The sequence below is a fragment of the Microtus pennsylvanicus genome, chromosome X (assembly GCF_037038515.1).
Source record: "Microtus pennsylvanicus isolate mMicPen1 chromosome X, mMicPen1.hap1, whole genome shotgun sequence".
In the NCBI taxonomy this organism is placed as follows: Eukaryota; Metazoa; Chordata; class Mammalia; order Rodentia; family Cricetidae; genus Microtus; species Microtus pennsylvanicus.
In genome coordinates, this window is record NC_134601.1 from 8,540,081 (window position 1) to 8,565,981 (window position 25,901).

The 25,901-nt window shown below is 37.4% G+C and overlaps 1 protein-coding gene across 2 annotated transcripts in view; it reads left to right on the forward strand.

The window, feature by feature from the left end:
- The window catches only part of LOC142841536 (melanoma-associated antigen 1-like), a 537,355-nt gene that overhangs the window by 386,498 nt on the left and 124,956 nt on the right, over positions 1–25,901 (forward strand). The window contains exons 1-6 of one of the 2 annotated variants that reach the window (XM_075958488.1): positions 441–530; positions 700–796; positions 2,541–2,576; positions 2,925–3,029; positions 3,761–3,827; positions 15,913–15,996. The exons of the other annotated variant lie outside the window; for it this stretch is intronic. The gene's annotated coding sequence lies outside the window, so the exon portion shown is untranslated. Of the gene's footprint in view, positions 1–440; positions 531–699; positions 797–2,540; positions 2,577–2,924; positions 3,030–3,760; positions 3,828–15,912; positions 15,997–25,901 lie in introns of those variants that run through there. 2 annotated transcript variants of the gene reach the window in all.

A 25,901-nucleotide genomic window follows, 5' to 3' on the forward strand; every position in this document is an offset into this window, starting at 1 on the left:
GGAATGTACAATTTTGTATTTTTATGTTAAAAGGTTAAATATACCTGCTCTTTCTCTACCTATTGGTAATTCATTATTTGGAAAGAAATCTAATGACAGATTTACTTATAAACGTTACCCGAGGCTAATTCTAGAAAAGTTGAACAAAATACCTATTCTATACTGTATGTGGATTTTTAGATTAGAAGTTTTAGAGGGAAAGTAGACTATATTCTATTCCTTTTTAAACTTTCTGTTCCCAAATAGTCTTGAATCAGGATGAGTTGATCTGCTTTCTACTTTGAAATGCGATTTATATTTTTTTTTCCTGTGGATGAGTTCTTCACTCACTTTTCATGTTACTTCCCTACAGGAGAACGTATATTGAGTAACAGAATCTAGTAGTGGGCCTCCGAAGAAGCTAGACCTTGTCAGTGTTCTCTAATGTCTAATAGGACTACTGCGGGAAAAGTGTATTAATGCGAGAATGTTGCTAGGAGACGGGAGAGCCAAAAGCCCAGGCTACTGTGGGGGTTCCACTGAAAATCAAGGTAATTAAAGTGTGTTCTGTGTCCGAAGTTGAGCCATTAAAATCTGTCCTTTGTTGAGCATATGAATTTTAGCATGCAGTGTTTAGCATGACGATGTTTTCCGAGGTTTTGGGAGGAGAATCTTTAAGGCATTTCATTTCTTGTCATTGGTCTAATCCCTTCTTCACAGCGCAGTTTATTTTCAAGAGGCTGTTGCGCTGCTGTTTTCCCCTCCCACTCCTTCAGTGCGACAGCCCCGGAGCTGATGGAGAGACAGCACGCAACTGGTAAGTAGCCGAGAAAGCTCTCATAAAATAGTTGTTAAAGCTCCGCTTTCTAAAGCAAGTGACACATTTTGATGAAACAAGATAGCATAGAACTGTGGAGGAATTTGCCTAGTCCGTAGCACCAAGAAAATAGGTTATATTCTAAAGATTACATGGTCACTTTCCTAGTTTAAAGCTCGCTTTATAAATGATGAATGACTCGATAGAAGAAAATAAGAACACATAAAAATAGCAAATTTCGTAAGATGCTCCCCAAAATAAGATTTTTTGAAGGTATTCTCAGCTTTATGATGTTTGAATTAGGCATGATGACATGATAGTTTTGATTCGTTATTCAGGCTTTTTTGGATATGGTTTATTTTCTTTCTGTGGGGAGAATCTTTTGCATTGGAGGATAGGATAGGGTACTCTACTTGTTTTTAATTAAGAAGATGGTGCGGTGACATGTCTGCGTAGGAAAGGAAATGAAGAGGGCAGACTGTAATAATATTACGACCGGTTGCTTTGTAGGAGAGATGAATGTGTATTGAATGGGGAAAATTTGGATGTAGGGTGAAAATAATGAAAAAGAAATAACAAATATTATGACTGTGCCTTCATTTGTAAAATCCATTTGCTTTTTGCATGTCATGCTGTACAGTAAAGATAGAATGTTCTCGGTGCTTTTTTTTTTGAAAAGGAATGTGAGAATGTAGCAGAGATTCCTATGGATACAACATTTTGTTTGTTTCTCAATATCTCTGAAATTATGTGTACTCTTTTAGGTTGGTTACTGCAAGAAAACAGAAAAAGAGGTGAAGTCGTGTATTTTCAATTTTTTTTTTTAAAATTCAGATTGGTTTTGACACATGACCCAAAGGGAAGAGGAAAAGGGAAGGGGAGCTGGGCTTTGGAGTTAGATAACAAAACGAAGATCAGAGAGGAATATGAGAATGAAAAAGCTTATTTGAAAGTCTCTGAAGATAAGCCATTCCCCAAACTAAACATGTCTGCTGGGGTCATAGTTTTCAGGGAAAGAGAGCCTGCATGATGAAGGTGCGGGGGGGGGGGGGGGGAGCATCAGGAGAGCACTGCGGCAAAGGGTGACTGACGCATCCAGGGACATGTGACCATTCTCTGGTGTAGTGAAGAAAAATTTTCAGGACTCCATCTTGTATAAGAAATTCTATACATCCTAACATGCAAATAATGCTGGAATCATGCTGTGGTGGATCATGAGTTAATTTTGTGTAATGTTCCATTGCTATTTATTTAATTCTTACTTTTTATTGTCATTGTTCCTAGACTTTCTTTTCCGCAATCTCAGAGCTTTCCTATGTTTATTAAAGTATCTCATTATAATGTTGGCTCTTCCTTTATTATAAAAAGACAGTATTGTACAGAACTTGGAAAAATTAAAAGATGACTATAAAGATTATGCACAATGCCATAACCTTAGCATATTGCTGTCAATCACTTTTCTCTGCATATATACAAATATTTGCATAGAAATGCATATTTAATACAAAATAATGATCAGATGTGAAGTCTTTATTCTGCTTTATTCATTAAACATATTTTTATAAATAATTTTTCATATTTTAAAGTATCTCACAGGAATGTGTTTCAGGAATACATAATTTTTGATCTCATGGGAGTGAACACATTCCAAATAATAAATGTATAAATGTGCTTTTTGCTATAATGATTTAAGGAATGTATTTCTACATAAATCTTTGTGCACCCTCTGTTCTTTCCCCCCTAGGAAAAAATTCAGACGTGGATTTCGTGGATCAAATGGGTATGAATCAGTTTCAGGTTTCTTCTCTTGTCAAAACATCTTGCTTAGTTTGTTTAACATATGTGATTAAAACACTCTCAAGTCATTATTTGCATATATAGTTTTGTCACTTATGATGGCAATTTTGGGGACACATTACTGCTTTATCTTTTAAAATATCTATTCCCGTCAGTTTATTTTTACGTTTTCTTTCTTTTTTGAGGTATTCCTCCACATTAACATTCACCTGTATTTTCTCTGGAAATTTAATTAATTAATTTCTTTTGCAATTAACTCTGCAATCTGTATAGTATTCATTTTAAATGTGTAGTATAAAATAGAATCTAATTTTGTGCCTTTTCCAGATAGGTTGCCAATGGTTTCAGCATTGTGAACTGAATAACACAACCTTCTTCCACTGATGTGATGTGTCAACAGCTGTTCTCCCATTAGATAAGGTGTAGCTTTCCAAAGGTCGGCCATTTTCTCTCTATTCAAGATGGTTACATTCCATTATAGTACTTTTACCTTCTTGCTACATCCAGCAGCCTGCTAAAGCACTGTGTTTATATTTTTGCCTTTCAAGAATCCTAGTTCTATGTAGTTTAGAACAGGTATTTTCAAACAGGTTATGTATATAATGTATATATGTTATGTGTGTTTGTGTGTGTATATATATATATGTTAAATAGTTAAAAATCTTAATAATTATTTTTTACAAATTAGAAGTTAAGGAGTCCAATGACATAGAATACTGCTCCAGATGGTATTCCTTTTGGATGCTCTTGACATTCCAGTTGTGCGTTTAAAAAGTACTTCAGGGATTAATGCTTGTTCTAAGGTTTTTCTGTTCTTCAGGTATTTAGAGAGGTAAAGCTGTGTGGATTCAGTTCCTGGAATTTTCTAGAGAGAAATAAGAGGGAAATGTAAGAAATGTATGAGATGAAAAAACGTTTTCAATTATGTTGCTGGCAGTACAATGATCTCAGAATTTAAAGGATGGAGGTGAGTTTTGGTACTTGCTACCACTGTCATTATCTCTTGAGACAGGAAAACATGGCTATGGTCCATTTCTTTTTACTGCAAGTGGAAGGGTCAAGACACAAAACATGGAGGCTTTTAGTAGGAGGTAAGTTAAATAGTAACAGAAGTATTTGACAGTTAAAAATCACCTGCTGTTCTCTGTTGTACCCCTTACTCTCCAGCACAGCGTTTTCCCCCACCCAGCGACTTCAAAGCACTCGTCTTCTCTGACTTTGGAAGGAAAGGGAGGTAAGTAGCAGCTGCTTTCTTTGCCCGCTGTTACTGCAAGGTACTCTTTTGACTCATAGACACAGCTCCAGTCATTTCCTGACTTGCGACATTAGGCTATGATTTGTTTATGACTGAGGCTGGTTTCCCTGGCAACAGGACCTCACCAGAGCATGCGTATTGCCTCATCTGCAGTGGCAGAATGCAGCTGTGGGGCCTTGGGAGGAATCTTGGAGATCCACAGAGGCTGGAAGAGGTATTCCACAGACATGACATCAGTTTTTTTCTCACCAAGCTGAGACTGTTACGGTACACAGAGCATTACATTAAAAAAAAAAAATCCTCAGAAGACTTTGAAATTCTCTCTTTTCTCTTCCAGTACAACTGCAGCCAGTAGTTTCACCAGTGACCATGACATTTTTCCAATTATTAAGGTCTCAGATATTCTTGTGTGGCTATAGGAAAGAGATGGCCTGGATTCGAACCTCCATCTCTTTCTTGCCAGTTGCATGACCACAGACAGTTTTAGACTTCCTGGGCCCCAGGTTCTTCAGCTGTGAAATGGGAATAGTAACAACACATTTAAGAAAAGTGGTACATATTAACTACTATTTATTGGTATTTGTAGATGTTAAAGGAAAACTGTTGGAACCAGACTTGTACCTAATGCTTTTACTAACCAAATGAGAGACACATTTAACCCAACAGAATACAGACACCTCTCATGTAGCACACAGATGCCCTGCAACAGAATGTTGCACTACCCCCTGAAGCTCATTAATACATACTACAGTAAATACATTTGCCCCTTATTACATACCTTCCATGTTACTGGGCTCTTTTAGATCAGAGCAGGTTCTCTTCCACACAGAGACCAAGCTAAAGGACCTTTATCAGCTCCACAAGATGATTCTTGTCTCACCATGGATACAGTGCCTGTATCTCAACACTGTAGCTCACCTTTACATCTCACGGATCCTGTCAAGAATGCATAATGTATACAGACTTCATTTATCCCACACAGATTGCTTCCCAGAGCACATAGATTCTCCCCAGAACACATAAGTACTCAGCACAGCAAGTCTCTCCCTATAGCACAATTACCCCATGTGTGCTCCACCAACTGAACTCCTGGCTGGTGAAGTTCATGGGAAACAGACCTCCCTCACGTCACACTAACACTTGCAAGACCATGTAGCCTTGCCCACAACACACAGATTCTTGTCACATCATGGAAACCTTCACCACAGAGCACAGACTGTCCACACCACAGCAGCATCCCAGAGTGTACATCGTTTCTCCTTGAACACAGACGTACAACACAGCTAAAATCCCTTGCCATGATACCAAAACTCACCCAAAGGACAAACTCTCCCTCTGACAAATGGAATGATCTTTGTTATATGGTATTTATCTAACAGGACACAGGCTTATCTCTCATTACACACCCTCCTTATTCTGTGCACATTTACCCCATGAAACGTGTTAAACTTATGGTATAGAGACATTCCCCATAGCCCTGGACCATGCTCACTCTTCCATCACATATCAGTACAGTAGTATACCCTGAAACACATAGATCATTCCTTGTTAAACAGGATTTTAATTTAATAACACAGTTGCACTACAGTGTGCCAATTCATCTCTTGATAAACATACAATGCAAAGCTACAGTGCACATACCTGCCTCAGAAGCACGTATTTGCCACACATTACCCAAATCTCCTTCCATGTTTGCAGAATTACCTTCTAAGGTACTCAAGACCCCTCCCCACGTCCATCACAAAGGTGGTTCACAGTATCCACACTTATCCCACAATACAGGTGTGAAACTATAAGATCTGAACACACACCTTAGAGGACTACACTCCATTGCCACAATGCTGAAAATTCTGTAACAGTAATGTATTTTCTATTTCTTCTCACACAATCACTTCTTACAGTGCTTCTATCGTCTAGACACATGCCCCCAAACACACGAAGCCCATGTTTCAATGACTCTCAGGTTTACTACAAAGCACACAGACTGATTCACTCTTATCTACAAAACAAAATATACCTAGCATATGCACAGAACTCTACCAGAATGCACAAAATCAACTATTAGTATACATACTTGCCTCAAAACTCATATAATTTTTTTCAAACAGTGACACTCACCCTAAATGTACAGACAAGCCATTCAGGCCACAGACTTGCCCTGTAATACACGCAATCATAATATGTATGTCTTTAAGTTATAGGCTTACCCATGAATGCATAGATTTGTTCTACATTGTGCAGTTACATCACAACACTTCATAATGCAAGTAAAAGCTGCCTATCATGTAGACATATATACACAGAACATGTTACAGATATGTACTATAATACATTATGGACATATATAGCACATGTATTAACTTCACTTTGCATAGATTTCCATTGTAGAGGACAGACATGGTTTACCATATCATTGAGCTACAATGCTGGCCTACAGCAGAGATACAGCTTGGTATCCTTTAAGAGCAAGGCCTCTGGACCCAGGCTTCCTGGCCTTGCCTCCAGATTCCACCCTTTCCTAATTATATCACTACAGGTAAGTATATTTCTATGTTCTTTGGTTTACTCATCTGCAAAACAAAGGTGACAGTAGTAGCTACTTTGAAGAATTATCATGAATAAAAAAACAACCTAAGCTATGTTTAGTATAATAAAGTGCCTGCTAGAAATTGTTAGATTTATTCATTTACATTACCATTACCTACCTCCATCACCTACCTCCTTCCAACCCACCATTTTTAATGAAGCAGAGGTGCTTATTTAAAGTATCTAAAACCATCTAACAATATAGATTTTTCCACAGTACATAGATTAGTCCTGGAACATACAGAAATACCCTACTACATACAGACAACACCCCATAATACCTTATACCCTACAGAGTACGGACAGCACACTAAACTAGATGCCACTCACAATGTAAACATTGACAATGGAATTAAGAGATGTGGTCTATAATGCATATGCTCACTTCATATGTACACATTCCCCTCACAACACACAGACTTGGTCTACAATACACAGATTTACCCCATATAGCAAAGATCCACATTATAGCATATATGTGGTATAACCATAAACGTGTGTACTGTCTGGCATTTATCCCATTATACGCAAATATTTATTCCGAAGCATGTGGATTTCTTTGCTATTCACAAACGTGTTCTTAAATTCACACTCCTAAATTTAGAGGATCATATTTTAATGCATAGCTCCTTCCTATAACACATTTACTTTTATTTTGTTTGACTCATAAACAACTATATGCTTCATACCTCATTACTTACACATAAATCTGATCTATATGAAAACACCCCCACATATATGATCACATATCCCATACCTCACAAATTAACTTTTTTTAAAAGCTTAAAATACACGTGTCTGGGGGTTCTGCCTGCAAGTATGTCCACACACCATATATGTACCTGCTACCCACTGCGGACAGATGAGGGTTTTAAGGTCCCCTGGAACCTGAGCTACAGACATTTGTGAGCTTCCCTTTTGGTGCTGAGAATTGACACTGGGTCCTCTACAAGAGTGGCAAGTGTTCTTAACTACTAAGTCTTTTCCCCAGCCCCCTCCCCCAAGGGTAGCTTTCTAAGGCCCATTTAAGCCCAGTCACACAGAGTTATCCCTCTAAGCAATTATGTTCTTAAATACCTTACATCTGTATGACAAGGCAGCATCTACACGAAGTCATTTTCAACTTTCAGGCTTGCATTTAAACAACTAGACTCATAAAAAGCAAAGCCATGCTTACAGTACAAAAACCCAACCCACTGTTCCCAATGTGGCACAAAGCAAAGGTGAACCTCAGCACACATAAGCTCAAAACAGAGTGCACAAAAGTTTGGTGCGCTGCAGTTAGATCAGCTCCCTATTACAAAGCTTGAACTCAGAGCCCCAACTGCCTAGACTGAAATCCCTAACGCATCAATGTAAGTTTATGACCTAAGAAAAATTTTTGGACCACTCTATGCCTTTTCTGACCTATAAATTTAGAATAATAATGATTCCTGTACCTACAGCTGTTAAGAGGAACAAATGGGTTAATGCTTCTAAAGTCTTTACAACAGTATCTGATCTGCTGATACTGCTGTTGTTAACATGCACTAAACTGGACAATAAAATGGTAAGATTCAACTAAAACCAACCCTTCTACACATTCACTGTCCTCCATGAAGCACACAGTCTAATCACAACCTATGCTTTGACCACTACATCTGTGTTGACTGTATTTAGCTCACATTTAGATTCACCTATACATGGTGTCTACATGGCATGGATACTCACCACATGACGCTTAGATACACTGTGCAGTACACACAATACAGTGCATAAATACAGAAATTCATCCATATAAAGACTCATCTAATTTTTACCAAATGCTCTAACACATGCTCCTATACATACATACATAAAAACAGACAGACAGACAGACACACACACACACACACACACACATGTGTTATGTATTCTATACACTCCCAACCCAGATAACTCAGTTTAAAATAATTCACAGCACACAAATTTCTCCAAAATACAGAAGTCATGGCACAATACAAACCTTACCATAATGAAGAGACTAACTTCATAACTCAGAAATTAGGGACTTCCCTACAACACACAAATTCTACCTAGTATCCAGATATACTGTTCTAGTGAAATACTGGCTTATCTATACAATATGGTGCATCATGAACACCAGTATATTGGCCAACATACATTAACTATTTCATAATGCATATATATATACAATCCATACGTAGAACTATTTCACCTCACCCAGATATTCCTTATATCATGTAAATTGACTTTCAGCTGCCAAACATATCCTAAAACATGAAGGAAGTGCCCCATAGTCAATAATATCTCCCTACAGCATACAGATTGGCAGCATAGAATACATTCTTTTTACTGTAATTTTTGTCATAGAAGCACACTCTACACAAGACATAATGCACAGATATGCTCTGTAGCACATAGATGTAATGAAGAAGTTCAAGACATGTCATGTAGTGACCAAATATTCACATTGTACATAATCACACTCCAAATACCAGATTAGCCTGCCAATCAATGAATAAAGTTCACAATACAGAGACATGCTTTGCAATATATGTACACACAGATTTTTACTATCAACACACAGGCTGTATCCACACAATTCCCCCTTACCTCTATAAAATCTAGGTCAGCATCAGAAGAAACAATGAAGAATATGCAAAGGGACAACAAGGCAAAGATATACTCTACTTCAACCAGAAAATATCCTCACAACACGTAAAGAAACCGGACAACACACATGACACCAAAACTTGTAACACCCACACTCATGCGAAGCACACAGGCTGATCCTGTCATACCCAGCATTGCCCACTATCACCTGTCTCACTAGGTTCACCCCAGAAAACCCTAACAGGAGTATACAAGCATAGCCTGTAGTTATTCCTAAAACTAATAGCTTATCTCTGAAAAGACCTTCTTAACAATACAAATATCTCCAAGCAATTAGAAGTCTGGATAATTCATGGACACTTTCTACAGTTCCAGGTGCGCTTCACCATATTAAGAGTTGCTGTAACACGGTTATACATGTTCCCATGCAAATTCCATGAAACTCAGGCTTTTCCTTAAATTTCTTCAATTTGTCCTATAATATACATGATCTCCAGACAACATCCACTAGTCTTAAAACGTAGTCTCGTGATGATGTAGCTGACAATGGTTGGGGCTGTAGCTTAGTAGGTAGAATATAAGAGAGCACTGGGTTTCATTCCCAGCACTGCATAAAACTGGCTATGGTGATTGTACCTGTAACCTTAGTGCTCAGGAGGATCAGAAGTTCAAGATCATCCCTAGCTACACAACGAGTTCAAAACCAACCTGGGATGCATGAGAGCATGTCTGAAAACAAACAAAATCAAACCAATTAAACAATAAACCAAAACAATAACAAGAAAGAAGTACTTGAGAAAGTTCACATAAACACTATGATGCATAGACATGCCCTCCGCATCTCTATCTTACTGTAGTGTACTGACCAAGTGCCACTCCAAGACTTCCAGATCAATACATGAGATTCAGATCTGCCCTATAACATCACGCCTGCCATACTCAGCTGAAAACATCACAGATTATTCAAGCACCTCCAACTAACGAGACTTGCTTAAAATCCTAGGCTTGACCCACAATATGTGGTAATTCCTCAAAAACCAAAACACTTCTCACAACCTGCAAACTGGCCACAAACCCATTATTATTGTTGTTATTGTTATTTGCTTTTAAAATATCAAACTGCTTCACAGTACATAGAAACTTGATAAAGCATAGAAGAATCTACAGTACACTGCTATATAATGCCCATAATGTCTTGACTCCCTTCATAATACCTCAGATGAGCAGATGTGCTCCCAGATTGTCAGGTTTATATCACAATATACAGATTGTCTCACTGATAAAAATAAGAGCCCCACAGAACATGTACATACTGACAGCTATTAAGTAAAGCCATACACTCAAAGTAAGTAGTGATGATAACAATGATGATGGCAATAATAACAACAAGACACAGATCTACTCTGCAGCATCAGACTAGCTCTGTAATATACTCCTTCCCCCTCTACATTATCCAGACTGGCTTTAGAGCAGAAGTCTGAAATGCTGAAAAACATTGAGATGAAGCTCTTAACATATATATCACTTCAATTCATTGCATACCTTGGCCTACCACACAGGACTTGGACTCCCCGAACTGTTGAGGCATAGCCTGTTCAGACAGCTCTCACAGCACAATTATACAGTTGTGTTTTCCACAATATGCTATTGTTAATACCCCTCAGCTCTTTGAAAGTCTTGCTTAAAAAATCTTGGACAACATATCAAAAAAGACTTCAATAATCTTTATATACATACACTGTGTAATATTGCAATTCCCTCCATAAGACTTAAAAATCTGCAGCAATAGTGCTTATTTACCCTGTAATACTTGTATTTTCACATGACACCCTTTACCCACTACCAACTGAGATACCTTGCACATTGAATCTAACCCAGTGAGACTCATACCGCCCCACAAACCAGACTTTCATTGCTCATGTCCTACAAGGAATGCAAACCAGCCCCCTAAGATACGATGTCTACATACAACAAACTTTACTCCAAATTCAGACACTTATCAGGCAATGAGAAATTTGACACTTTAACACAAAAGTTTGCCTCGTACTAAACAGAAAGTATTGAAACCAAACTTACAGTATGAAGCTAGACACCGGTACTCCACATTTACAGAAACTCCCACAGCAAGATCTGTGCTTGTCCTACAGTATGTAGACATACCAACTACACATTTATATGCCTCAAAGACACATATCTCCATAATATATTTTGACTTTAAAAATATGTTTGGATCAATAATATAACATCTAGATGACTACCAGAATGCATACACACTCTTGACCCATCCTCTGGGCAGCATTTCTAGTGTACATGCTCACTCCCAACACTACCCTATCAAAGTCCATAGTTATTCTTTACAGCCCCACAGTTGCCAGTTTTCAGGCCTTCTCCTATATCTAGACTCACTCGGAAGCTTCTAGGACTCAATCGTGCATACAGACTAAGACCATATTAGAGTGTGTGAACAATGTAGAATTTCACCAAGTTCAGACCTGAAAATGCAGAATTTTCTCACAGTCTCAAATCATGCCACATCGATACATGACCTGAAGTGTACGACATATGCATGGAAACAGTACATAAGGATACTAATATACAAGAAATAAGGCACAGACATCATAATGGGCAAAAATATCATACCATAAAAACGCAATCATGGAACACCTAACAAAAAGGCCCATGATTCACGATACATTCAATTACATAATGACATGCCTCATAATAGACAGAACTGTGTCTTACTTTAGACTGAATTTACAAAACATAGCACAGACTCCATCACACCCCAGCCTTACATTTATTCATTTAGAACCCTAGCAAACCTCATACCACATTGAGTTAACCTATGTATTGCAGACTTGCCCCCATAATACATAGAACTGAAACAGACCAAAACCACTAGAAATGACATGTTATATGCAGGAAGAACCCCACACTTGAGGTACTTCATCCCTATTGATTTTACATGGAGACATGTCTAAAATGCAAAGCTTGGCTTCCTCCAACATAGTATCTTAAGAGTGATAGACTCCAACACCTGGATCTGCCCTGAAACATGAGGATATATTTTAGAGCCAATGACCATGACTTTCAATGAACTTGAGATCATCTAGAAAATTATAGTCATGAAAGCCATGGCACTATACAAAACACTTAGACCTCACACCGAATTCACAATACTCGTAATACAATGATAGAGCCAGCCTGCAGTCTATGGCATTACCTCAGAAGGCTTCCCTTTCCCCCTTTAATGCAGAACACAATTTCACAGTTCACACACATACCCCATTAGGCATAGACCAGTAACACAAGAAATTCCCTCAGAGGGTCTTCAGTTCATTAACTCTTCAAACCACCCTGTTCTTGTTCATAACACCTAGAGCCACATGTTTATCAGAATGACAGCACACAACATGACTATTTGTTACTCTAAAGTACAAAGAGACTGCCTTTTCAACAGGAAGATCTCTACAGCACCCAGTCTCACTTCACCTTATCAAACTTGCCCGATCATATCTAGCGGCCTTGTATTAGCACATAGAAATGCGCTGATCAGCCAAGAAATTAACCTAGCTCCACGGTTTTCTTAGATGGGTGCAATATACACATAGCACGATGCGGACAAAAGCTATGCATAGGAAGACATGATCCACACCATTCATGTGACATCATACAGCAACTTGCCCCACATTTGACATACTCAGATTCATTTAATTAGACAAAACTCAGCATACCACACTGAAAAATCTAACAGTGTCTAGATCTTTATATAATGGTATTCACATGCTTTGAGACACACATGCACAGAGGCATAATTGTGATAAAAAACTGCAGGAACATGCTCATGCCTACATATACAAAAAGTTCTGCTCATCATTAAAAGATATGAATATGCATGTATACACAAATATGCACAAATCAAGACATTTGGGTATACATACAGAAATGCATAAGCACATATCTGTGACAGAGATGCATAAGCAGATTTCTACACACAAAGAAAACAAAAATGGATTCATGAAGAGATTTTTACATGCATAGTAATACATATATTTATGGAGTTGTATATACAGTTATATTGATCAAGGATTTACATATTGATAATCACATCTACAGAAACATTGAACTACACAGATAGACATACAGACAAAGGAATGCTCTCAAAATGCATGCATACAACCATATTTATGTTTAAATTTTATAGCAACTTATTCAGACTAATAGGAATGTGCTAAGATTCATGTATGTCCAGAAACGGATTCCCATAAACCCAGACATGTACAAAGAATCATAGTTGTACATCCTATATCTATATTTGGAGATGGCACAGAGGGTGTACAGAGATGTATATAGACAATCTCATAAACTTGCAGAAAGCAATGCACCAGTTTACAATCACAGTGCTCCATAAGCATATACTTATATAAACACAGATATACAGATACACTCAGAAGCAGATTTATCTATGAAGCTTATGTTCACAGACATAGAAATATGTGCAACCACATCAAGACTGTACAGCATGGCTTCAAAGATACATACTTGGGCACTTTTGTGCATAGTTATATGTATAATGCAGATATTGATGGACATTTATACCATAGACGCATGCACAAAACAAATTCACAGACCAAGATATACATTTTTATAAGCATCCACAATTCCTATACATACTCTGTTCTCATATTTCATGTACCTACTTAGAGACATAAACATTGACATGTATATGCATTAATTTAGTCAGCATTACACAGATTCATTAATTTCTGATGGGGAAGCTCAGCCAATCACATTTGGCTAGGGTGTGGCCGCCTGGGGCCAGGGAAGAAAACCTGGGAATCCAGGTGCACTCGGTGTTTTCCGGACACAGGTCGTGTGAGTTTCCCCATTTTCAATTATTAAATTATATCTGTTGTTTTGAGCTAGTCTGTTTATTTAAGCGCACCGGTCAAATACGCTGACAAATTTCCATGTAGACACATTAGTACTGACACACAACATGCTTACATAGACTTTCAGATATTCACATGGACATATAAGTACACAATGAAGATACATATGTAAATAAACACTGAAACATGCATATGAAACAAGTTGTTAGATATAAGTCAAGGGAATTAATGGCAAGAAAGTAAAAATACACTTATGCATACATGTCCTGTGTTTACACAAATGCAGACATGGAAGCTTATATAGGTAGTCAGAAAAAAATGTTCACACAGACACAAATACTACATTGAATGCATAGACTATACAGAAATAAATATAAGGAATGCAGACACAGTTCTGCAGGCTTTTGTGCCCACTTGGATGGAGATGCATCGAGAATTTTTCAAATTTGTGCACACAGTACTCTATAAATGCACTTGTTTACATAGACATAATTGCAAATGCAGATAGGCACTTAGATGTCATATATTCTCACAAAATGGCTAGGTAGACCATATCTTAAACACAAAGAGATGTACATATATACTTAAAAATAACAAAACACATAAAAATACATTCGCAAACATGTACAGACTTGCAGTTGCACACATGTACAGATAGTTCCTTACATGTTAATGAATCCATGTGTTGTTGCACATACTCATTAAAGTGGTCTACATATGGTCTCCTAAGCTTTTAATGACGTTCATCAAACAGACAAATACACACATAAATAAGCATATGCTAAAATGAGTGTATAAATGCATGCCTTAGGACTTTATGCTACAAATAGAAACAGATCTGCATACACAAAACACATGTGGATTTATATTGTGAAAACATAGATTTCCTTCCTTCCTTCTTTCTTTCTTTCTTTCTTTCTTTCTTTCTTTCTTTCTTTCTTTCTTTCTTTCTTTCTTTCTTTCTTCCTTTCTTATTTTTTTTGACAAGGTTTCTCTGTAGCTTTGGTGCCTGTCCTGGAACTAGCTCTTGTAGACCAGGCTGGCCTTGAAATCACAGAGATCCTCCTGCCTCTGCCTCCTGAGTGCTGGGATTAAAGGCGTGCATCACCACCGCCCAGCTGAAAACATAGATTTCTGACCACTTATAAATGGACATACAAACACTTTTAAAACTAACTCATTGGTTTTAATGTGGTTTTTTTGCCATTGTTTTTAGTCTCTTTGAGAGAACAACAATTATCAACCCCTCTAAGTTGACTATACCATTAAATGTAGGTGGGAAAATTACCAAAAATATCTTTAGGACACATGATTGTGCACACACACTTTCATAAGTACAGAGTCATAAATATAATTCACACAGAAGCATACAAATATAAATATATGTAGGCAAATAAAGAAAATACATATATAGATAGACATACCTATCCATCATCAAAATGTCATACTTTAATACTTAAATGTTAGGTATTGAAATATAATACAAAATGAATTCTTCATCTTCATCTAAGTTCTGACACATACTTGCTGAGTGATGTGTGGCCTTTTTTCCTGCCTTCCCAACCTGTAACATAGGAGTATCCATAGCACTTACCTTGCAGGATTCTTGGAGAATTTGTATAATGGAACACTTTGCATTGTGCTTAGAATATCATGCATTTAGTTGGCACTGCCATTATTTTTTTGTGTTAGATACAAACTGTTTAGCTGTATAGGTTTAGATTTTTATATTGAATTTTCATTTTGTCATTTTATATTTGTAAATATGCCAATAAAGATTAGTTTATTAACAAAAATAGACTACAATCATGAACAAGGTCATTCCTGAAATTCTCAGAGATGGTAAGAATTAGCTGCTGTCCTTGGCAAAGAGACTGCAGATTTGTTTCCTGGTATTGCTGCTATTGGTATATATATACAATTAAACCGCATCGTTCCATGCCAGTGAATCTTCATTGTCCCATCTGTAAATATAATTTTCCTTTCTACAGGACCTGGGAAGATTGAGACAGCTCACGGTGCAAAATGGAGAAAGGGCTTCATGGATGGCGTGCATTTGCCACCTAGTGACCAAAGTGAGTAAGTACAGTATTTGCGCATAACCACACTTTCCTAACTACTTAACACCCTGAAAAACTGTGCACATGAGTTAGCACACACTTTCCCGGTCAGGGAAACAAAAAAGAAAAAAAAGAAAAAAGAAAACAAAAGAGTTAGCACACACTACATTTTAGTGGCTTCTTCTGTATCCTGAAATGCAAGTAGTAATCAAATAAAATTTCACCTTTCACAAAAGCCTAGCCCCATTTCCTTTCTTTCTGGGTTTTCCAAGACCATTCTCTAGCAGTGGTCTTCATACCTGCTAATAATGTGCCACCTAACAGCACTTTGAAAAAGCCACAGCTCCGAGGGTGACTATTATTTCTAATGCGCCGCTTTTCTTCTATTCCACTGGGAAAGAGCCAAATGTCTTGCATAGACTAGGAACCCGCCCTGACACTGAGCCACATCCCTAGCTCTTATTTCTCATTTTTACTAATGAGAACGCAGGTAGCTTTGTTCGTGCAAATAATTAAAAATGAATAGAATTCATATTCATGTCACAAGTAAAACCACACGCAATGACCTGTTATAGGAACCTATTTTTTAGTCTGAAGTGGTGGCGCGCACTTGTAGCTAGTTGCAGTACTTAGAAGATAGAGGCAGGAGGATTTTAAGGTTTAGGCCAACATCGGCTTCAGGCCAATGCCAGCTATGTAGTAAGATCCTCTTTCAAAAAAGGATTTTAAGATGTGAATGTAGAAATAGAACAATTTGAGAAGAGTAAGGGATTCGATGGAAGTGAGGGAGGTGAGAGGATACTGGGTAAATATGATCAAAACACAATTTATACATTTATGCGTCCACGAAAGCTATTGTGTATAATGTATACTAATGAAAAACAGAAAACAGAACCAAAAATGAACTAAAAATATTTTTTATGATTTTTAAAAAATAATAAGTAAAATTTTAATAGACAACTTGAGTACTATTTTTAATTTCATGAAAACAAAGGACCCCATGATTTATGAAAGGATGTGATGGAGCAATTAATGTTTTCAGTTTTTAGGAAGCTTATCAGAATAGCTTTATGAATACTTATCAAATGACTATTAGATTTATTATACTTTGATGTGGGGGGCACTCATTTTAGCCTACCACTCTTAGTAAAGATTGGGAGAATTGAAATATGTAGATCAGAACGTGTTCGTCAAACCAATACTTTGAATAAACTGCTTTCAATTTGCTGCATACTTAAAATATAAAAATTTGAAACTACAGATTTGAAGCAATAATTTCACAGAAAATATTCAATTATAATTTAATTGGGAAAAGCACAGTTGACATCAAGATAATCAGCCTAATCAGATTTACTTTTAAGAATATCAACCTTAATTTTTTTAATGAAAAAAGCATTAATCTATATTTTTGAGTGGTTATCAAAACCACAGAGAAATTAATTAAGGACTACTTCCTGAATAATAATAATAAGGCAAATATTAGATTAAAACATAGTGATGAACTTTATCCACTTGAATTAATAAATTATTTTAGTTCTGGTGTGTTGTTTTAAATTAATGTAATACATAGCTGACACTGTGTCATATGAGCCAACAAATCTGTTCGTATGGATAGCTTCCTCTGGCAAATACATATGCGTATGGATAGCTTCCTCTGGCAAATACATATGCGTATGGATAGCTTCCTCGGGCAAATACATATGCGTATGGATAGCTTCCTCGGGCAAATACATATGCGTGTGCTTTTAAAACATTGATGCTGAGTTCATGGGAATTGTTGATTGTACATAGTGAACTTTATTGAACTAGAGAATTAAACGTTTTAACAATATGTTATTATATAAAAGGTTATATGTTGTTAAAAACTAAGTAGCACCTTTTTATAATGTAATATAGATAATTTTTATATTATGAGACAATTTTAAGATGAAATAAAAGTTGATTTTAATTGGAAAAGATATTACACAATATACACAGAAAAGTTCTAGACTAATTTAATTGAAAAAAGTAGTGTATGTTCTGAGCATAAATTTTGCCAGAATAAACATTTTTTTAGTGCTGGAGAGCATCCACTTACAGTTAAAAGAACTCACTAGTGATAGATACTGCTGCTCATTTGGTTTATTCTTTTTTATTGAAAGCAAATTAGTGGTTAATATTATTGATAGCTGGAAATATAATTCTTAATTTTAGCATTTTGGGGTGAAATTGTTCTAATGTGGGCCATTTGGGGGAGATAATAGATATGAAGTTTAACATCTGAGAGTGGGTTCTCTGATACCATCCCCACTCATGAAGAATTCATGCATCAGGAATCAAGACTGTCTCCCAGCAGGCTTAGTCTAGAGCATTGTCGTTACTGAAATAATTCGTTTACAAGACGAGGTAGTTACCATGGTTGAATTTCTGAAAATGCTTCTATGATTGATCTATGGAGTGGAATAGTTTTGTTTGCTTTATAAACACTTGTACTGATTAAGCCGACCTCAGTCAGTATAGGAGATATAAAAACATGTATTTACACTTAAAATATGTGACATTCTGCACGGTGATATTTTGCTCTGTTCAGCTAAATAAACACAATGAAAATTAACTTTATTTTATTTTTAAACCTTTTCAAGTGTTGCGACATGAAAGTTTAAATTTAAACCTGGGATTCACATTATATGTGTTATGTAATAGCACACACGTTGCTCTGGACCTTCTAACCTCTCAAAGCGTAAGGAAGGACAATTAGGGTCAGAGCCAGATGTTGTATATTGCTATTCTGATGTTATCAGTACCTTATTCTAGTATTTGTGATTCCTTCTTGGGGAAAATTAAAACAAAACAAATCAGACCCCAACAGGATAACAAGTATTTGAAGAGTAATCTTTAGCGCCTAGAAAGTTTCCTAGTGTGGAATTGAGAAGGCCTCTCAGAGGTTGCACATGAAGTATCTCAAACTTTCCAACACCTAGAAGTGGCTGTTACGTTATGCTGAAGCTTTGAGTGTCTCGTTGTACATGGAATGTTTCCAGTGTAATAAAGATGTAATGTTAGGGATAAATCCATTTGTCGAAAATTCTCATGAAATGCTTCCTTATCCACAGATTTGAACTTTAAACCTGCTGAAGGAGCTTTATAATACTCACTTGGGGGGCGATCTTTAGGATAAGTCATAGTGTAACTGCAGCCATCATGATTTTGCATACACACACACACACACACACAGACACACATACACACACACACCAAGTGATAACTCCTAGTGTTCTATAACTTGGCCCAGTGTCATCGGTGTAGAATACCATTAGTTTGCAGTTCTATTCCGATTTCAGAGTTATATTCTGATTTCATAGGTATATTCTGATTTCATATGTATAGAAACATTAAAAATAACATCATTATCAGGGCAAATAGGGCTTTTGCAGTAGCATTCACTACAGAGGTAAAATAGCACCTCAACTGAAGCTGCTATATGCTATCGGAAAGATGATTTCCAGGTCATCTTGGCAGTACTTTATGTTTCTGATGGAGATAGTGACTGTTTACTTTATCTCACATTATACCTTCTACATTGCTGACCAAAGGGTTGATGGCTCCCTCTCTGCTCCTTAGCACCGTTGGGCTTGGAAAATTCATCTTTTTAAAACTTTATGTCAATAGGGAATTCTTGAACGCTTCTGTGGGGAGTAAGCTTGCATTCAGAAGGCTTTCCCAGTGGAACTGCGCTCTATGAAAGTCTGCTGGAAAAAAATGTGTGTGCTATGATTTCAATTATTTAATAGGACTTATGAAAACGTTCTTTGTTGAATACTTAAAAGCCACAAATTACACCATATTTATTTTAGTATGTAGGGCACTTAGCTTGATTAATGTAAGGCATACTTGTGGGGTTCCTTTGAGAGGCAATGGTCTTAGTATTAAGGTAAGTTAATTTCCTGTTGCCTAAGTAAGGATAAGTATTTCAGTCATTTGAGATTTGCTCTTAGATTTGTATATTAAATCTAATGTATCAAAAGACAGCAAAGGGAAAAAAGTCTCTTTCCTGTACCTGATCAAATAGATACAGACTGCTTGTTTTTCTTTCTCTGTACCACTTGTTCATTTGTTGAAACATGAGCCTGTTTCAAATGCAAATGATTAAATGGATTATTCCCTCCTCCGCACCCAAACACATAGAAAATTTGATTCTGATGGCCTAGAAAGGGCCAAGTGGTATATAGAGGAATTATCTGCCGTGGTAGTTGTGTTGAGAACTTTAGAATCTGTTTTTCTACTACATTCCCCTTATTCGTCACTTAGTGGGAGTGATCATGAAGCCTCCTTTCGTTTTTCATGCTTCTCGCATCACCACACTGTTAAGAGCGAAAGTCACAAGCTGGCAAACAGATTAATTACAATTAATAGCATTTTGTTTGGTTTCTAATTTTTTTTCTGTTTTTTATTGAAAAAAAGAAAAATTTCCGCCTCCTCCCAGCCTCCCATTTCCTTCCCCCTACTCCCACTCCTCTCCCCCTCCCCCCAATCCTGTCCCCCTGCCTCTCCAACCCGAAGAGCAGTCAGGGTTCCCTGCCCTGTGGAAAGTCCAAGGTCCTCCCTCCTCCGTTCAGGTCTAGGAAGGTGAACATCCAAACTGGCTAGGCTCCCACAAAGCCAGAACATGAAGTAGGATCAAGACCCAGTGCCATTGTCCTTGGCTTCTCAGCAGCCCTCATTGTCTGCCATATTCAGAGAGTCCGTTTTTATCCCATGCTTTTTCAGTCACAGTCCAGCTGGCCTTGGTGAGCTCCCAATAGATCAGCCCCACTGTCTCCGTGGGCGGGTGCACCCCTTGTGGTCCTGACTTCTTTGCTCATGTTCTCCCTCCTTCTGCCCTTCATTGGGACATTGGGAGCTCAGTCCGGTGCTCCAGTGTGGGTCTCTGTCTCTATCTCCATCCATCGCCAGATGAAGGTTCTATGGTGATATGCAAGATATTCATCAGTATGGCTATAGGATAGGGTCATTTCAGGTTCCCTATCCTCAGTTGCCCAAGGAGCTAACTGGGGACATCGCCTTGGGCTCCTGGGAGCCACTCTAGGTTCAAGTCTCTTGCCAACCATAAGATGGCTCCCTTAACTAAGATATATACTTCCCTGCTCCCATATCCACCCTTCCTTTATCACAATCATCTCATTTCCCCAAGTGCCCCCCATCCTCCCCTTCTCACTTTTCTCTTCCCATCTCCCCTTACCGCTATCCCACCCCACCCCCAAGATCCCAATTTTTTGCCTGGCAATCTTGTCTACTTCCCATATCCAGGAGGATAACTATATGTTTTTCTTTGGGTTCACCTTCTTATTTAGCTTCTTTAGGATCACAAATTATAGACTCAATGTCCTTTATTTATGGCTAGAAACCAATTATGAGTGAGTACATCCCATGTTCATCTTTTTGGGTCTGGGTTACCTCACTCAGGATAGTGTTTTCTATTTCCATCCATTTGCATGCAAAATTCAAGATGACATTGTATTTTTACCCCTGAGTAGTACTCTAATATGTATATATTCCACACTTTCTTCATCCGTTCTTCCGTTGAAGGTCATCTAGGTTGTTTCCAGGTTCTGGCTATTACAAATAATGCTGCTATGAACATAGTTGAACAGATGCTTTTGTAATATGATAGGGCATCTCTTGGGTATATTCCCAAGAGTGGTATTGCTGGGTCCAGGGGTAGGTTGATCCCGAATTTCCTGAGAAACCGAAACACTGACTTCCACAGTGGTTGCACAAGTTTGCATTCCCACCAGCAATGGATGAGTGTACCCCTTCCTGCAGAACCTCTCCAGCAAAGGCTATCCTTGGTGTTTTTGATTTTAGCCATTCTGACAGGTGTAAGATGATATCTCAAAGTTGTTTTGATTTGCATTTCCCTGATTGCTAAGGAAATTGAGCACGACCTTAAGTGTCTTTTGGCCATTTGAACTTCTTCTGTTGGGAATTCTCTGTTCAGTTCAGTACCCCATTTTTTAATTGGGTTAATGAGCATTTTAAAGTCTAGTTTCTTGAGTTCTTTATATATTTTGGAGATCAGACCTTTGTCTGTTGCGGGGTTGGTGAAGATCTTCTCCCAGTCAGTAGGTTGCCTTTGTGTCTTAGTGACAGTGTCCTTTGCTTTACAGAAGCTTCTCAGTTTCAGTAGGTCCCATTTATTCAATGTTGCCCTTAATGTCTGTGCTGCTGGGGTTATACATATGAAGCAATCTCCTGGACCCATATGTTGTAGCGTACTTCCCACTTTCTCTTCTATCAAGTTCAGTGTGTTCAGACTGATATTGAGGTCTTTAATTTATTTGGACTTGGGTTTTTGCATGGTGATAGATACAGATCTATTTTCATTCTTCTACGGGTTGACAAGGGGTTGTGCCAGCAGCATTTGTTGAAGATGCTTTCTTTTTCCATTGTATACTTTTAGCTCCTTTATCGAAAATGTGGTTTTAATAGGTTTTTGGGTTAAAATCCAGGTCTTCTATTCGATTCCATTGGTCAACTTTTCTGTTTTTATGCCAATACCACACTGTTTTCGTTACTGTAGCTCTGTAATAGAGTTTGAAGTCAGGGATGGTAATGCCTCCAGAAGTTCCTTTATTGTATGGAATTGTTTTGGCTATCTTGGATTTTTTGTTTTTCCATATAAAGCTGAATATTGTCCTCTCCAGATCTGTGAAGAATTTTGATGGGACCTTGATGGGGATTGCACTGAATCTATAAATTGCCTTTGGTAGAATTGCCATTTTTACAATGCTGATCCTCCTAATCCAAGAGCAAGGGATATCCTTCCATTTTCTGGTATTCTCTTCAATTTCTTTCTGCAAAGACTTAAAGTTCTTGTCAAATAGATCTTTCACTTCCTTGGTTAGAGTTACCCCAAGATATTTTCTGCTGTTTGTGGCTATCATGAAAGGTGATGCTTCTCTGATTTCCCTCTCTGCTTCCTTATCCTTTGTGTATAGGAGGGCAACTGATTTTTTTGATTTGATCTTGTATCCTGCAATATTACTAAAGGTGATTATTAGCTGTAGGAGTTCTTTGGTAGAGTTTTTGGGGTTGCTTATGTGCACTATCATATCATCTGCAAATAACGAAAGTTTAACTTTTTCCTTTCCAATTTGAATCCCCTTGATCCCCTTAAGTTGTCTTATTGCTATTGCTAGAACTTCAAGCACTATATTGAAGAGGTATGGAGAGAGTGGACAGCTTTGTTGTGTTTCTGACTTTAGTGGGATGGCTTTTAGTTTCTCTCCATTTAATTTGATGTTAGCTGTCGGCTTGCTGTATATAGCTTTTATTATATTTAGGTATGACCCTTGTATCCCTAATCTCTCCAAGACTTTTATCATAAAGGGATGTTGAATTTTGTCAAATGCTTTTTCAGCATCTAAGGAAACGATCATATGGTTTTTTTCTTTCAGTTTATTTATATAATGGATTACATTGATAGATTTTCATATGTTGAACCAGCCCTGCATCTCTGGGATGAAGCCTACTTGATCTTAATGGATAATTTTTCTAATGTGTTCTTGGATTCGGATTGCCAGTATTTTATTGATGATTTTTGCGTCGATGTTCATGAGTGAGATTGGCCTGTTATTCTATTTCTTGGTTGAGTCTTTGTGTGGTTTTGGTATCAGAGTAACTGTAGCGTCATAAAAGGAATTTGGCAATAACTCTTCTGTTTCTATATTGTGAAATACATTAAGCAGTATAGGTATTAGGTCTTCTTGGAAGTTCTGGTAGAATTCCGCATTGAAACCATCTGGTCCTGGGCTTTTTTGGTAGGGAGGTTTTTGATAACAGCTTTTAATTCTTCGCGACTAACAGGTCTATTTAGATTGTTCACCTGGTCCTGGTTTAACTTTGGTATATGGTATTTATCTAAAACAGTGTCCATTTCTTTTACATTTTCCAGTTTTGTGGCATATAGGCTTTTGTAGTAAGATCTAATGATTCTCTGAATTTCCTCTGTGTCTGTGGTTATGTCCCCCTTTTCATTTCTGATCTTATTAATTTGCATATTCTCTCTCTGCCGTTTGATTAGTTTGGACAATCTTGTTGATTTTCTCCAGGAACCAGCTATTTGTTTCATTGATTCTTTGGATTGTTTTCTTTGTTTCTATTTTGTTGATTTCAGCCCTCAGTTTGATTATTTCAAGTCTTCTACTCCTCCTAGGTGAGTCTGCTTCTTTTTTTTTCTAGAGCTTTCAGGTGGGCTGTTAATTCTCCAATGTGTGCTTTCTCTGTTTTCTTTAAGTGGGCACATAGTGCTATGAACTTTCCTCTTAGGACTGCTTTCATAGTGTCCCATAAGTTCGAGTATGTTGTTTCTTTATTTTCATTGAATTCCAGGAAGACTTTAATTTCTTTCTTTATTTCTTCCTTAATCCAGGTATGGTTCAGTAGTTGACTGTTCAGTTTCCATGATTTTGTAGGCTTTCTGGGGGTAGCATTGTTGTTGAATTCTAACTTTAATCCATGGTGATCTGATAAGACACAGGTGGTTACTAATATTTTTTGTAACTGTGGAAGTTTGCTTTGTTACCAAGTATGTGGTCAATTTTCGAGAAGGTTCCATGAGCTGCAGAGAAGAAGGTATATTCTTTCCTATTTGGGTGGAATGTTCTATAGATGTCTGTTAAGTCCATTTGATTCATTACCTCCATTAATTCTCTTATTTCTCTGTTAGGTTTCTGTCTGATTGACCTGTCCATTGGTGAGAGAGAAGTGTTGAAGTCTCCTACTATTAGTGTGTGTGGTTTGATGACTGCCTTGAGTTTTAGTAATTTTTTTTTATGTAAGTGCGTGCTTTTATACTTGGGGCATAGATATTCAGGATTGAGACTTCATCCTGATGAATTGTTCTTGTTATGAGTATAAAATGTCTTTCTCCATCTCTTCTGATTGATTTTAGTTTGAAGTCAGCTTTGTTAGAAATTAGTATGGCCACACCTGCTTGTTTCTTAGGTCCATTTGCTTGATAAGCCTTTTCCCAACCCTTTAGTCTGAGTAGATGCCTGTCTTTGTGGTTGAAGTGTGTTTCTTGTAAACAGCAGAATATTGGATCCTGTTTTCGTATCCAATCTCTTAGCCTGTGCCTTTTTATAGGTGAGTTGAGTCCATTGACATTATGTGATATTAATGACCAGGGGTTGTTAACTCCAGTCATTTTTTGGTAGTAGAGTTTGTGTGTTTCCCTTCTTTGAGTTGTGCTGGTGAAGGTTCTCTACATGTCTGAGTTATTGTGGACATTGTTGGACTCCTTGGTTTGTGATTTTCCTTCTATTACTTTCTGTAAGGCTGGATTTGTGGCTACGCATTGTTTAAATTTGTTTTTATCCTGGAAAATTTTGTTTTCTCCATTTGCAGTGAATGAAAGCTTGGCTGTGTATAGTAGTCTGGGCTTGCATCCACGGTGTCTTAGTTTCTGCAGTACATTGATCCAGGGCCTTCTGGATTTCATGGTTTCTATAGAGAAGTCAGGTGTAAGTGTGATAAATTTACCTTTATAAGTAACTTGACCTTTTTTTTGCAGCTCTTAATATTCTTTCTTTATTCTGTATGTTTTGTGTTTTGATTATTATATGGCAAGGGGATTTTTTTTGATCCAGTCTATTCAGTGTTCTGTATGCTTCTTGAACCTTCAAAGGTATATCTCTCTTTAGGTTGGGAAAGTTTTCTTCTATAATTTTATTAAATATATATTCTGGACCGTTTAGATGCACTTCTCCTTCTTCTACTCCTATTATTCTTAGGTTTGGTCTTTTTTATTGTGTCCCAGATTTCCCGAATGTTTTGTGATAAGAGTTTGCTGGATTTGCTGTTTTCTTTCATCAGTGCGTTTATTTGCTCTATGGTATCTTCAGAATCTGAGATTCTTTCTTCTATCTCTTGTATTCTGT